Source organism: Apium graveolens, chromosome 5, assembly GCF_009905375.1.
Source record: "Apium graveolens cultivar Ventura chromosome 5, ASM990537v1, whole genome shotgun sequence".
Taxonomy (NCBI): domain Eukaryota; kingdom Viridiplantae; phylum Streptophyta; class Magnoliopsida; order Apiales; family Apiaceae; genus Apium; species Apium graveolens.
Genome location: NC_133651.1, coordinates 233,843,589 through 233,860,029, shown reverse-complemented (window position 1 = coordinate 233,860,029; position 16,441 = coordinate 233,843,589). Strand labels below are relative to the sequence as shown.

Sequence of the window (16,441 nt, the reverse complement as noted above, 5' to 3'; positions counted from 1 at the left end):
CTTACCGTACACCAACTGAAACGGTGACATCCCAAGTGGAGTTTTGTATGCTGTTCTGTAAGCCCAAACAGCTTCATCGAGCTTTAAAGACCAATCCTTCCTTGACGGACAAACAACCTTCTCTAGAATACGCTTTATCTCTCTGTTAGACACTTCCGCTTGACCATTTGTTTACGGATGATAGGCAGTAGCTACTCGATGATTCACATTATAACGCTGTATCATAGAAGTGAACTTACGGTTACAAAAATGCGATCCTTCATCACTTATGATTACCCGAGGCGTTCCAAACCTTGTGAAAATTTGCTTATGAAGAAAATTTAGTACTACCTTTGCATCATTTGTCGGTAAAGCTTTAACTTCGACCCATTTTGAGACATAATCGACTGCCAGCAAGATGTACTGATTATTGCAAGACGAGATAAAAGGCCCCATGAAATCGATTCCCCACACATCAAAGACCTCGACTTCAAGCATCACATTTAATGGCATCTCATCCTTCCTTGACAAATTTCCCACTCTTTGGCAACGATCACACCTTAAAACAAACTGATGAGCATCCTTGAACAAAGTAGGCCAGAAAAAACCTGCTTGCAGAATACGAGCTGCCGTCTTCTCACCTCCATAGTGTCCACCATAAACCGTGGAATGGCAGTCTCGTAATATCCCCTCTGTCTCACAGAACGGGATACATCTCCTGATGATCTTGTCAGCTCCCTGTCTAAACAAATATGGTTCATCCCACATATACCACTTCACCTCATGCAGAAACTTCTTCTTTTGAGCGAATGTCAAATTAAGAGGCATTATATTGCTGACGAGATAGTTTACAATATCTGCAAACCATGGTTCTTCCTCCTGAATTGCAAACAGCTGCTCATCCGGAAAAGATTCATTGATTAACGTCCTATCTTGTGAAGTAGAATCGGGATTCTCCAACCTAAAGAGATGGTCAGCTACTTGATTCTCAGTACCTTTTCTATCTTTGATCTCTAACTCAAATTCCTGAAGTAAAAGCACCCAACGAATGAGTCTCAGCTTCGAATCCTTCTTAGAAACCAGATAGCGAATAGCTGCATGATCAGTGAATACTGTTACTTTCGTACCAAGCAGATAAGATCGAAATTTCTCAAAGCCAAAGACTATAGCCAAAAGCTCCTTCTCAGTAGTGGTGTAGTTCAATTGGGCCCCATTTAAAGTCTTACTCGCATAGTAGACCACATGGAAGATATTTTTCTTGCGCTGTCCCAGAACTGCACCTACCGCATAATCACTCGCATCACACATCATCTCAAACGGTTCTGTCCAATCTGGTGCTGTAATAACTGGTGCAGTGATCAAACTCTTCTTGAGAGTCTCGAATGCTGCCAAACATTCATCATCAAATTTGAAAGGCACATCTTTCTCAAGCAAATTGCACAACGGCTTAGATATCTTTGAAAAGTCCTTGATGAATCGCCGATAAAAACCCGCATGACCAAGAAAACTACGGATTCCTTTCACAGAATTGGGTGGGGGAAGATTTTCAATGACTCCCACCTTGGCCTTGTCCACCTCCAGACCCTTGCTAGAGACCTTATGCCCAAGGATAATGCCTTCACGCACCATAAAATGACATTTCTCCCAATTAAGCACCAAATTAGTTTCCACGCATCTTTTGAGTACGGCGCGCAGATTATTCAAACATTCATCATATGAGTGTCCAAAGACGGAGAAGTCATCCATGAACACTTCGACGTTATTTCCAATCATGTCAGAGAATATAGCCATCATACATCTCTGAAAGGTGGCCGGGGCGCCACATAACCCAAACGAAACTCTACGAAAAGCAAATGTGCCAAATGGACAAGTGAAGGTAGTCTTTTCCTGATCCTCTGGTGCAATACAAATCTAATTATACCCGAAATAACCATCCAGAAGACAAAAATACTCATGTCCCGCCAATCTGTCAAGCATTTGATCAATAAATGGAAGAGGAAAGTGATCCTTCCTTGTGGCTTTGTTCAATTTCCTATAATCCATGCATACTCTCCATCCTGTAATTGTTCGAGTAGGGATGAGCTCATTCTTTTCATTTGCGACCACAGTGATACCTCCTTTCTTAGGTACACATTGTACGGGGCTCACCCACGAGCTGTCAGAAATAGGATAAATGATGCCTGCATCTAGCCATTTCAGAATTTCTTTCTTTACCACCTCTTTCATGATCGGGTTCAGTCTTCGCTGCTGTTCCACAGTTGGCTTACTACCTTCCTCTAACAGAATTTTATGCATACAATATGAAGGACTTATCCCCTTGATGTCTGCTATGGTCCATCCTATAGCCGATTTGAATTCTCTCAAAATCCTTAAGAGCTTGTCTTCCTCACTAGCTGAAAGGTCAGCTGAAATAATAACAGGTAACGTAGATGAATCACCTAAAAAAGCATACCGCAAGTGTTCAGGTAATGGTTTGAGCTCCAAGGTAGGTGCTTCCTCTATTGATGGTTTGAGCTTCCCTTCAGCGTTCTTGAGGTCAGAAGTACCAAGAGATTCAAATGGTATGTCCAGCTTTCGCTTCCAGGGAGAAGCGTTCAGATATTGTAATTGCTCGTTGCTATCTTCATCATCACTGTCAAATTCCCCCACTAAGGCCTTTTCCAATGCATCAGACATTAGCATGTGCTCGAGTTCCGAAGTAACCGCGGAATCAATCACATCCACTTTTAAGCACTCCTCATCTTCTGTAGGGAATTTCATTGCCTTGAATACGTTGAAGGTCACATCCTGATCTTGGACCCGCATAGTAAGTTCCCCTTTTTGCACATCTATCAAGGTACGGCCAGTAGCCAAGAAAGGCCTCCCCAAGATTATGGGAATCTTCTTATCTTCCTCAAAATCCAGAATAACGAAATCTGCAGGAAAGAAGAGCTTATCCACCTTGACGAGCACATCCTCAACTATGCCCCTTGGGTAAGTAATGGAACGGTCAGCCAATTGTAGCGACATGTATGTGGGTTTTGGATCAGGTAGATCCAGCTTTTTAAAGATCGACAAAGGCATTAGATTAATGCTTGCTCCCAAATCACAAAGGCACTTGTCAAAAGTTAGATTGCCAATGGTGCAAGGAATGGTGAAGCTTCCTGGATCTTTCAGTTTTGGCGGTAACTTTTGTTGCAGAACAGCGCTGCATTCTTCCGTGAGAGCAACGGTTTCAAGGTCATCCAGTTTCACCTTCCTTGAAAGAATAGTCTTCATGAACTTCGCATAACTAGGCATTTGTTCCAGAGCCTCAGCGAAAGGTATATTGATGTGAAGTTTCTTGAACACCTCCAGAAACTTCCCAAACTGTCTATCCAGCTTTTGTTGCTGCAATCTCTTAGGAAAAGGTGGTGGAGGATAGAGTTGTTTCTCCCCTGTATTAGCCTCAGGCAGAGTGTGTTCAACAGTAGTCTTCCTTGGTTCCGCCGCTTTCTCCTTTTGCTTAGATTCTTCATCTCTAACTTCAGCTTCGACTTCTTTTGCCCTTTCAGCATCAGCTACTTTTCCAGACCTTAAGGTAATAGCCTTGACTTGCTCTTTAGCTTCCTTCCTGCCTGGTACTTCCGTGTCACTGGGAAGAGTGCCAGGTTGACGATTGAGCACTGCATTGGCTAATTGACCGATTTGATTTTCCAAGGTCTTGATAGAAACCGCCTGACACTTGCACAACAGCTTAAGTTCCTCAAAATCAGCACTAGTAGGTGCAGCTGTACTTCCCTGTTGAGGATATGATTGCCTTGTAGCATACTGCTGTGGTTGCTGGAATCCAGGTGGGTTAAACTGTTTACCCATTCCTTGCTGATATGTTGGCTGAATCGCATTCTGATTATTCCCCCAGCTGAAATTTGGATGATTTCTGTTATTAGGATGATAGGTCGCTGGCACAGGCTGCTGTTGTCGCTGATAATTATTCACATACTGAACAAATTCGTTGACAAAAGAACACTGATCTGTAGCATGAGAACCTGCACAAAGCTCACAAACCATAGCTATTTAATTAACTCCATACGTAGCCAGAGAATCGACCTTCATTGATAGCGCTTGGAGCTGGGCTGCAATAGCGGTGGCTGCATCAACTTCCAGAATACCTGCTACCTTGCCTGACGTCATCCTCTGAGTTGGGTTTTGATGCTCATTTGCAGCCATCGTCTCTATAAGATTATACGCCTCAGTATAGCTTTTAGCCCATAAGGCGCCTCTAGCTGCTGCATCGAGCATGGGCCGAGATTGGGCCCCCAAACCATTATAGAAACCAGTGATCACCATCCAATCCGGCATTCCATGATGTGGACATTTTCTCAACATTTCCTTGTAGCGTTCCCAAGCCTCGCACATAGATTCTGTAGGTTGCTGCGCAAACTGAGTAAGAGCACTCCTCATAGCAGCAGTCTTTGCCATTGGATAAAACTTCACCAGAAACTTTTGCGCAAGATCTTGCCACGTAGTGATGGACCCAGCTGGTTCAGAATGTAACCAGTCTTTAGCCTTATCCCTCTGTGAGAATGGGAAAAGCCTCAACTTGATAGCCTCATCAGTCACACCATTATACTTAAAAGTGCTGCAGATCTCGACAAAATTTCTTATGTGCATGTTGGGGTCTTCAGTTGTCGCTCCTCCAAAAGAAACAGAATTATGCACCATCTGAATAGTGCCCGGCTTGATTTCAAAGGTGTTAGCTTGAATAGCCGGATGAAGGATGCTTGACTGAATATCATCAATTTTAGGCCGAGAAAAATCCATAAGAGCTGGATCAGCTTGAACAATACGATCTCCCATATTTACTGGTTCTTTCTGCTCAGCTCCTGAATCCGAATCCTCAAAATCTAACTTCTCCGGAATATCAAGAACTTCGTCAGTCTCCTCAGCTGTATCTAAAGTCCTCTTGCGAGCACGAGAATGAGTTTGCATAAACGCTTGCTAAAGTACCTGAAACACAACCGAAAAGAGTAAGTAACTATTATGTCCTAATCACTGAGTCCTAATGACCAATGATGGTAAGCACATAAAATAAACAAATACGCCGAGTCCCCGACAGCGGCGCCAAAAACTTGTTAGGGCGAAAACACGCGCTAATATTCACGCAAGTATACGCGTTCGCAAGTAATATAGAATACTTTCTAGTTCGTTCCCTCAGAGACTCAGACTAATTTATTGTCTAATTAAACTCACTCACCAATGTATGATTACTTCTCAATGTTAAGATAATAACACTTAAAATTGTTGATCAAATATTAACTATAATTAACTACTTAATTAACCACTTAACTAACACTTCAAATTATCAATAATAAAACACTCATGAGATCACAACTTCATTATTACTTCCTTCTATAGCCATTGTTATTACCTTTAGCATGTGACAGTGATGATATTAATCGAATAACACAAAACTGATAAAAGCCAACTTTCATTGTACTAATACCATTCTACCAAACATCCACAATTAAGATAGAAGTTGAATAGTCATCAATTATGTTGAGTTCCTATATGTCTACAGAAATTGACAACACAACGATTTAAGCACAAGTTATTTCTTTTGATTATATAGGGCAAATAAAACTGTTAGAGTTACCCACTAATCATGCACAACGTACATGAACCTATGCTAGCATGGCAAGTTCTAAATCTCAAGATCCACCGTCGCTTCACAAGAGATTAACACCCTATCTTATATGTTCGCGACGCACATAAGACGAATACGCACAACCAATACTAGATATCATGCAATCATCACACACTAAAGTATTAAACAATTAATTAAAGAATTCCATAATAAATCCGTTGTAACCCCATGATCACGATTAGCCCATAATAGAACTTATCGCCATCATGGGTTCATATGAAATCATGACAAACAACACAAGAAAATAATAACTACACTAATTATATTAAAACAGAGTACGTCACAAGAGTAAATAAGTCAAAGTAAGAAAACTAGCATCCAACGTTACAACGAAACAAGAATCACAAGAATATATGCTTCCTCTTCGTTGCGGTGTGCTAAATCGGTCTTCTTCCTTATCTCCTTTGCTTCTTGCGTAAAACACAATCTAAAACATAATCTTCTTAATACTCTCTATGAAAACGTCTCAAATCTACCTATATAATAGTCCCATAAAACTCAGATTACATAGAAGTTGGAAGCCACACAGAAGTAGAAGTCTAAAATAATTCAGCTTTTTTCCCGACCTTGCGCGGCCGCTCAGCATATCTGCGCGGGCGGGCAGGCTGCTGCGCGGCCGCTCAGCATTGCTGCGCGGGCGCGCAGGACCCTACTGGAAAAATTCCAAGCTTGCTCCGTTTCTTCGCCGTAATCTACCCATTCCTTTCCTCTCGCAATGGTGAACACATGCCAAGGCTTATTCTTGATGATTCCTCCCCTGAAATGCAACTATTACCCTGAAATGCATAAACACTAGAAAAACGCATCAAATACACAAAATACTTGATTTCAAGACACCAATTTAAGCCATTTTAAGACGTTCTAAGTGGTATAAAATGCCACTTATCAATCTCGACGGCTGTGCTCAGCTTTCACTGTTCAACTGTTGTTTGAATTCTTTATTAGTTGAGTACATGATCATCCGTCGGGTTGTTGATCATCCGTCGGTTGCTTTGTAGGTTATCCGTCGGGTAGCAATCAAGCATATGACTTCATTTCACTTATACAGAATTACAAGACATCATTTATGTACAATTAATCAACCTATTCTGCATATCTAGTTAAAGTCAACATGACTTATATGCTACTACAGATTCTATACAAAGGTGCATACATAACTGTGCTACAAACTTATTATTACATAAGCTACTCACTCGATGAATAACAAGTTAACATCCGTCGGGATTACAATGAGTTATCCATCGGGACTGTAATTCTTATCCGTCGAGTGCTACATTATTTCACTAAGTAAAATCCACTTACACGTTTTGTTTATGAAATCATCAAGTACAAAACATATGCACAACAGTCCTGCAATTATTTTTTGGGTTCTTCATTTTTTTTGTGTACTCTATATTCATTCATACTAGTGTTCTATAATTATTATTTTTGTTCTTCATTATTAGGTGCACCGCATATTTTACTAGTGTTATGTAACTATTTTTTCGGTTCTTCATTTTTTTGTGTACAATAGATTTTTACAAGTATTCTATAATAATATGTCCACTATAGTGTAATGCATTCTATAATTATTTTTACACAACACAAACACATTGTGTTTTTTTATTATTATTGTGTTGTGTATCTTCTATTAATTTTTTATAATTTTCATGTATTCTAAAATTATTTTCTGGATTCTTAATTTTTTTGTGTAATATATATTTTTACTAGTGTTCTATAATTATTTTTGGGTTTTTCAGTTGTAGGTGTAATGTATATGTTTACTAGTGTTATATAATTATTTTTTGGTTTTTTTATATACTCTATATTTTTACCAGTATTCTATAATTCTTTTTATAGAGTACATGATTTTTTTTAACTTTAACTTTTAACATAAAAAATGAGTTAATTATGTTTGGTAAAAAATATTGTTGATTTCATTTTGAATATTTAAAAAAAATTGTTGTATTTTATAAAATGAATCACGTAAAAACATATATTTAATAATGATTTTAATGAAATAAAATTTGTATGATAAATATATTCTTTATTTCACTTTTTAAAATAAATTTTGATTAAATACAAAAATCAAAATGATGAAAATAGATAACTAGATATGGAAGTTGAACGTCAAGTACCTTTTTTAATGTCGGGATGTTGTACACTTGTCACAATATAGCCCCATTCTCATGTCACCAAGTAACTGATGAGGATTTAGTTACTCACTTACCTATTATTACCTATTACTATATTCGTTCCTATATATAATAAATTTTTACGGAGTCCACCTTTTTTATTGGAATCTTCAGAGTTCATCTATGTTCAAATTAAATATCATATAAAACGTATTATTTTTACAAACAAATTTCACAAATATCATTAATTTAGCCAAATATTACAAATCTCATAGATTTACAGGTACAACATGAACAATTACATTATACAAAATTAACATGGTTTTGTAAAATAATATATTTTTCAACTTTCTACGTATAATATATACAATCTGGAAGATTTTTAATAAGATAGTGATATTTATAGAACATCTTTCGAAATATAATATGTTTTACAATATTTTAAGTTATATTTTACTTGCAGAACATATATGGACTTTAAGAACTTCAACAAAACTCTATCTTATATATATATACGGGGTAAATATATCCCAAGATGTACATTTAAATTAAAATAAGACTATGTACTTCATCTTATATTCTTGTTATTGCATTGATGTGGAGCTCTACATATTTATTATATGAATATCTAGTGTAATATGCATCCTCAGAGATATACAGACGAACGGCTCAATCGTTCGCAACCGAACCGCATTTCATGGATAATCGCGAAAAGCAGATTGGTTGCGAATTTAAATTTTAACAATCGTTTTTCGCGGTTTAGATGCGGTTTAAAATTTTTAAAAATTGTAAAATTGAAACCGCGAACCGCGAAATATATTTATAATAAAATATATTTTCAAAAATATACTTGATATCATATAAATTAATAAATAAACATATTTATTATTTATAATAGTCATTCTTTAATATTCTAAGATTATTTGGCTTTCGCTAATACTTAAGTTTATAATTTATTCATATTGAAGTAGTTTCACCGTAGTCACTAAGATGCAAAATTTGTAACTTAATTTTTATGTTTCTAATTTTCCATACGGGGTGTATTTTGTTATGTTTTTAGTATCCTTACTACGTACTGAGTATTAGTTTGTATTTTAGTTTTAAATATAAACTTATCAGGTGACTTAAACTTAAATTTATTAATGTTCGTGATTTATTTATTTTTGTAAATTATTAATTATTTTATAATAAATGGTTGAACCGTAAACCGATCCGCAATAATCACAAATTCGCACCGCAATTGACGCGGTTAACCGTAACCATTTGCGGTTACGGATGACAATTTTTTTGTGGTTACGGATGACAATTTTCAAAAACCACTATTCACGATTTGATTCGACGTTTATCCCGAAACAGATCAGATCTGAACCGCGTACTCCCTTATATGCATGTGTTAGTGCTTTAAATGAGATCCGTTCAAGCTCATCTTTAACATCTATTTTTTTTCCTTATTTCTCATAACAATTAACTCACATCCATCATTCCCGCTTTATTTTCGTCAAAATAATCAATATTTTTTTACGGTATTCATACATCATAATAATCAACAATATTTTTGATATATATATATATTCAAATATTTATGTATATATAAATAATAATATATATCGATAAATTAAATAATTTATTAATTTATTAATTTATCGATTAATTAAAATTTCAATTGATTAATAATTACAATCCTGTGAGTATTAATTTATCGAGATTTACCTATATATAGACTTTAGCAACTTTAGCATGATTATATAAAATATATTTTACTCTTAACTCTTTTATAAACAGGTTATTTTCTATTTTAACCTCGTAAATTTTTTATGCTTTGTTAGCAGACATCTATATTGAAATCTCAATAGTGTTTTTTAAATGTAGTCTCATCATTTAGGAAAATATACTCTATTTTCTCTCTTTTGTTTAACAACGTTAGATGTTTTGATTCAATATTTACAATTTTATTTTTCTCCCCCATCTTATATATAAAATAAGAAAACTAAATGAAATTTGTTTCATGAGAATTGAACTAGTGAAAATAATTATATGTAGTGATTTGTTTATGGTTAGAAAACATAGCAAGGGCATGAAACGCGTTAAATGTTTGTTTGATGATTGTTTCTCTTATTATATTCAACATGGTATGTCTATGAACTGGTGTAAGGATTTTTTAAATATGAAAGTAAATTCAGCATATACATGAACTAAATGATCAGGTATGCCTGTAAACCCGTGTAAGAATTTTTAAAATATGAAAATAATTAATATTAGTAGGTCTTTTATGGGGCAGAACCTGTAGAATATCAAGAAATATAAAAATGTAACATATTTTACGAAAGAAATCTATTCTATCGAGTAAAAAGATGGTTCAGACTGAAAGTAAAAAACTTACCTGATTTTCCAAAAAATGTGGTTGCTCTAATATTTCCCTCGAATTTTACAAAAAAAAAATATCACGAAAACTTGAACCTAGGTTAATCTCTCTTAGGAGTATTTGTTGAAATTAATTTCTTGTAGATCCCGCACAGTAATTGCAAATTTAACCTTGAGAATGCACGACAAAGCGACGTAACAAACATCACATACCTACAACCATTTCGATATCCTTACAAACCCGTGTGCATAGATTTACTCAATTGGGTAAGAACCTTGATTTGGCATTTACTCGTTGTATTATCCTACATTCTCATGAGCTACATAAATAAATATTACTTGTAACTTCTCGGAGGAAGGTAAACTTGACATAAACCACTAGACAAGTTAAAAAATTCCTAAGAAAAATATGTTAAGATTGGCTTTCACCAATGATTAACTAAGGTATACATATAAGTGACACCCAATATTCTTCTAAAATAATCTCAAGTTAGTATTAAAAACAACGCAGAAAATTTAACCAATTAGGGTAATGAAGAATCTAAATGGAACATGATGATTTGAATGTAATATAGCATCATATATATACACATACATGTTTGATGCATCGATGAACACAAAAAAACACTAATAATAATGAGAGAGCTTAGCTTAGTGAACTACAAGTCAAAACAAGTGAGTCAGTTATTTATGAGGAGGAGAGAGGGTGGGGGAGGATCAAAATGATTCCAATTCCAAACAGCTAACAAACAAAATAGCTTCCCAAAGCTACCAGTTTTCCTCCCTCAGCTTTTCTTTCTTTTCATCTTCTTCCGCCGCACAGTACGTATTCAGTACCCTCTTGTCTCTTTAATTTATCTATTTTTTACGTTGATTTCTCTGCTTATTTTGTGTTCTCTTCCTCCTCTCACTCAAATTCACACATCAACTTTTATATATTTACTAAAATTAAAGTCGGTCCAAAGAATGAGTTGTATATAATCCCTATGCATGTCTTGGGCAAAACCTGCCTACTTTTTGTGGAGATGCCAGAATTTCTGTATAATATCATAATCACTCTGCAAAGGATTAGCCAGTGTTTATAAACACTAATTACAACTAATGCAATATTCATGTACTCCCCCATGTATTTTTAAAACTACCGTAAGGTCCGTAATACATTGTTTTTGAAATAATTTTGAATATTTTTTTTATTTTAAATCAAAATAAAATGTTTAAATTTTTTAAGTGTGTCAAGCGTAATTAAAAAGTAGGTAAATAATATAGCGACACGGAGAGAGTCATTCAGTAGAATATGTCTTAATGTTTATGGTTTGATATCCCTTCTCTCAAGAACGAGTGCATAACATTGCAGTCCGGACTACACTTTATGCCAGAAAATTTTTAAGCCCCGCATTTTATTTAAAAATCAAACAAAAGAAATATGGTAAGTATCTATAATCCCAATATTCTGGATTCCTAGATCCCAGTGATGATCAAGAATATGAAGAATAGGTTAGGTTAAATTTGATCCAAATGTTCATAATTCTTGACTGCAACACTGGTTGTAAGTTGTAACAGTGGTTTTGTAACTATCATTTTCAAGTTCTGTTTCACCCCTGATGAATAGTAAAAGGTATTTCAATGTTGTAAAGATAAAATCTTTTGTCAACCCGTTCGTCAATAAAATTCTTTACTTGAATCTATGAGTCAAAGCTAAGACGAGATTGGATAGGTACCTAACATATGATACACCCACACATTATAAATCTGCCAACACACACATACAAGATACAGTGTAGTAGCTACAGTGTATGAAGAGGGATGTGGTCTATAAAAGGGTCGTACAAATGGAAGATAGAAGATCTACTATTCCTAAATGGATCTGATGCATGATACTCAAGATCGATTGGACAAAGTTTAAGAACTTTTTCATGGACTTATGACTATCATCTCTGTGTCCTTCTTACACAGCATAAAATCGGCCTTTAGGCTTTAGCTGCTTCCTCAATCTTACTTTACAGATTTTCTACTTAAGTTGTCCATTCTCCTTCCTGTCATTTTAATTTTGGATAGTGCTGGCTTGCTATAGTTTTATTAATATTAACTCTTGCAATTGTATTTTTGGGCTGGTTTTCCAGCTCATCTTCTGTCAACAAAGAAAAATGAATATGAATTCTTATTATTTTTCTTATTATTTTCAGAGATTTTCATTTTAATGTTTTCTTAATTATATATAGACTTTCACAAATTACAGTGTACTACACCTACCATAGACTTGAATGCAACATCATGCACCCCTTTGTAAGAGGTATAACATGAATTTCAATATAAAATTTAAATAAATGTGTAATCATAATTTTTAAATAAGAAAAAAATATTAATAATAATGAAATTTTCTTATTAAATACACACTCAAATAATAATAACGTTAACTAATTTTAATATTTAAATTAAATATATAATTAAAAATAATGTTATAATCTATGTAATAATTTGATTGTAGTAGAATTATAAAAATTTTGAATTAAGGCTATGAGGCAAAAATTGAAATTGAAATTATTTGTATAATTAAAAAAATTCAATATTTAATAAATTTGAAATATATGAAATAAATATGAAATAATTTTAATGTTGAAATTGCTATTTCTCCTCTTCATAATAAATGAAATTAGGTATAAAAAAATGTGTTATTTATATCGGGTTCAAAAGAAAAATGATGCAAACTGTAACTTGTGAATGTCCTTGTATAACACTAATATTGGTCGAATTGAGGTCTTTAAGAAGCAATTTACTCTTTTATTTTAGTTTGTACTAAGTTCAAACATCGACAGGAATGCGTCAATATTTTATAGGTGTTTGTCATTTTTAAAATTTTTGATTAATATTGTTTTGATTTCTAATTAGACAAATGTAGTGTTGTAAAATCGGTTCGGGCCACTACTCAGAAAATCGGAGTTAATCGATTTGAATTTAAACGAATATTCGGTTAAAAATGAGTATTCGAAAAATCGGCTAATTATTTAAATTTTAAAGACCTAGCCCAGCAATTCCGGCTTTCAAGTTTTACAACGTTAATAATATGAGAACTGTAACTGATATTTTATTTTGGACAACACTTATCCTAGAACTTAATGTCGTGGTCCATGCAATAAAGTACAGAAGACAACAATACACTACTGTTTGCTAACCATACTCTATTGTTTAAACGAGTACACAGTGACACTGTGCAAATTAGTTAAAGCTTGTAATTAGTGTCATATACTAGATTCTGATGTCTTTAGTACTAGTTAGATGCAACTACATTCTCGACTCAAATTTAATGCACATACATTAGTTTAGGTAGATTTCATCCGCTTTATTTATAACCAATAAAATTAAAATGTTGAGAAAAATACAAAAAATAAAAACAAATAGAGTCAAATCGTTAGATTATATGGTACCTATGAATTGTCCCCTTCCCAAGAAGAGCTCTAGGTTATGAACAAAATATTTGTTTACACCAACATGGTATGATTTTGTTTGCAAACTAAAAAGCTGTATATGTACATTGCTCTGCAATTGTAAAATCATATTTGCTGTCAACAAAATGTACAGAATAATTCCATCAATGATTTCTCCATTCAAACTTCTTGTACACCAATTGAGATTTGAGTTTTCATAATAAATTTAAATTTATTAAAATGCATCGAAACAAGTGAAAACCTAAACATACTAGTATTGGCTTAATCATGTGTTTTATGCTCCAGCAATTTGCGGTAAAATACATAGACACATGTATACAACACTCATAATAGAGACTAGAGAGTAGTAGTACTCGAGCTTGAAGCAAAAACCCTGAAATGTAAACTGACAGAAGAAAAGGACAGTAAAGGGTGAAAAGATAACTACTGAATATAGACAAACTATCAAGCTTCTACGACACAGAGATAACACAGTAAATAATGCCTGAACAGTGAAACAAATAGGGTTGTTTCATTTATATTGGTAGATGCAGTAATAAACACACATGTATCACGACACTCCCTCCTTCACTGAAACTGGCTTTCACTTTCATTATGATACATTACTTGCAAAGACCAAATTATGAATAACTGCCATAAATTAGTAAAAATTCGAAATCATAGTATTATTTTTTAATATTGCATTATATACAAGCAAACATGAACCTTGGTTCTTGAATCTTCATACTCCCAAGTGAAAAAAAAATATAGATAATTGCATTGTTGAGTTACCAAAATACCCACGGTTTGCTCCCTTGGATCGGCAATCCAACGAAACACTTAAACAAAAATGATGAGGAAAACGTGGGTATTTTGGATACAAATATATAGCTAGCGCAAGTAGTAGCAATAATCTACTAGTTGTGGAGAGGATCTGGGCAGCTCGGTACTCTTCGTTTGTTGTCTTGAAAACCCTTATTATTATCCGTACTATTATCCTTGTTGTTGTTAAAATCAGAATGTGCTACAACTTTTCCGTTGAAAAATTCACGGAAATGATCAGCTTCACTACTAATCTTTCTCGTCTTTCCTAGACCATCTTGTGTTATCGATCTCTTAACATCTCCAAAAGCTACTTTTTCTTCTTGTAAAATCCTCAGTGCCTCGACTTTGCAGTTAGTTAGTGCCCATGTAAGTAGACATGAAATGGCAAGTAAGAAAACTGTAGTGGACATAAGTGAACATGATCTCTTGCTGCCGGAGAATGACATTAGCGGTAAACCCACATAAAGACGATCACAGAACAAACCGTTTCTTCTTCTTCTCTTGCTCTCTCTATTCGCGTGTGTGTGTTTTTATAAATTTTTATGCGAGGGGTACTAGTGAAATTGAAGAGAGTGTTGTGTCAAATGACGGTTATAGTTTGAGGAAAGACTAAAAGAGAGGAAGACTAGTAGTCTTGTCACTCAGGGAGAATGGTCCTACAATTATGCAAACATACATAGGTTCGGTTCCCGAACGAACCGAATCGAGCTGGGTTTTGATGTAAACGAGCCAAGTATTTATTATTTTTCTGACGAACCGAGTCGAGTCGAGTTTTCTTATCGAACAAAAAAACGTGTTCGAGTTCGAACTCGTTAACTAACAAGTCGAACACGAGCTTGTTCGCAAACAAATACGAGCCGAGCCGAGTTCGAGCCGTAAACGAGCAACCCATTAACAAATAAAAATAATACCATTTTTTGACCCACACCAACTGATTGAAGCCCCACCCAGGATTTAAACCCAACACAAATTATTAAAAAAGCTAAACCTAAATAATGTTCATCTCCCTCAATCCTTATCTCTCCTGACTCCCCGCCTCTCTCAGCATCAATTTCTCTGTTTCCTCCTACAGAGACTAGATTTTCAATAAAAAATACACACACAAACACAACTTGACACCCAATGTACAAAATTGTATCAAAAAATGTCTTCAAATTCAGGGTTCATCAACAAGTGTATGCAAGTGAGTTGTTGTTTAAAGATATTGGCTTGAGATGTGTTTTTAATTCCGACGATTTGGTTGAAGTGGATGGAAGTGTATGGAAATGTGTTTTCGAAGATTCTAATTTGGCCTGCATATCTCTACATGTATATCTATGTATAATGTATCTATCTAACATAAATGGTGATATATTGTAAAAATATTCTGAATATTTTGTATTTTTTTAGCTTTATCGAGTCGAGCTCGAGCCGAAAGAGTTCGAGCCGAGCTCGCGCTGAGCCCGAGCCGAACATACAAAAAACTCGGCTCGAGTTCGTTTCCTTAACGAACACATTTTCGTATTCGAGTTTAAGCTCGAGTTCTTAACGAACCGAGCTCTTACCGAGCCGAGCTCGAGCTTGTTCGCAAACACCTCGGTTCGTGAACAGCTCTAAATATACATACGCGAACTAACTAGGAGTAAGGAATATGATAATTTTTCTTGTGTGTGTGAAATTTTATTTTAGTCTTGTAATACATACTTCGCAAAGAATCATTCTGAGGAGGGCGTTATGTTAATGAGCATAGCAAAATTAAAATTATTGGGTGGATATATATATAGGCTTCTATTCAAATAAGAACTTTTTAAAATGAGAAATATGAGAACTGGTAATTTTCCTAGTCAAATTTGGTGATATAATAAATTTTAAATTTTTTGGTTTGCATAAAATCACTAATTTACCAAATTTGAAATTTCAACTTTTCAAAAAATCACCAATTTTAATTACATAAATCACCGATTCTCACAGTTCTCATTTTAAGAAATTCTCATTAGAGTGTGAATATATATATATATAGACGTAAAGAAAAGAACACAAATACGCTGAAGAGAAAATTTTTATTGATTTTGAGAATTCAGATTACAACATATGTT

At 34.6% G+C, this 16,441-nt stretch overlaps 1 non-coding gene across 1 annotated transcript; it reads left to right on the top strand.

The window, feature by feature from the left end:
• The first annotated feature begins 4,297 nt into the window (after positions 1 to 4,297).
• LOC141662601 (small nucleolar RNA R71) lies at positions 4,298 to 4,404 on the top strand. The gene has a single exon (XR_012550707.1). It is a non-coding gene; the product is annotated as a small nucleolar RNA R71 (small nucleolar RNA).
• Positions 4,405 to 16,441: the final 12,037 nt, after the last annotated feature.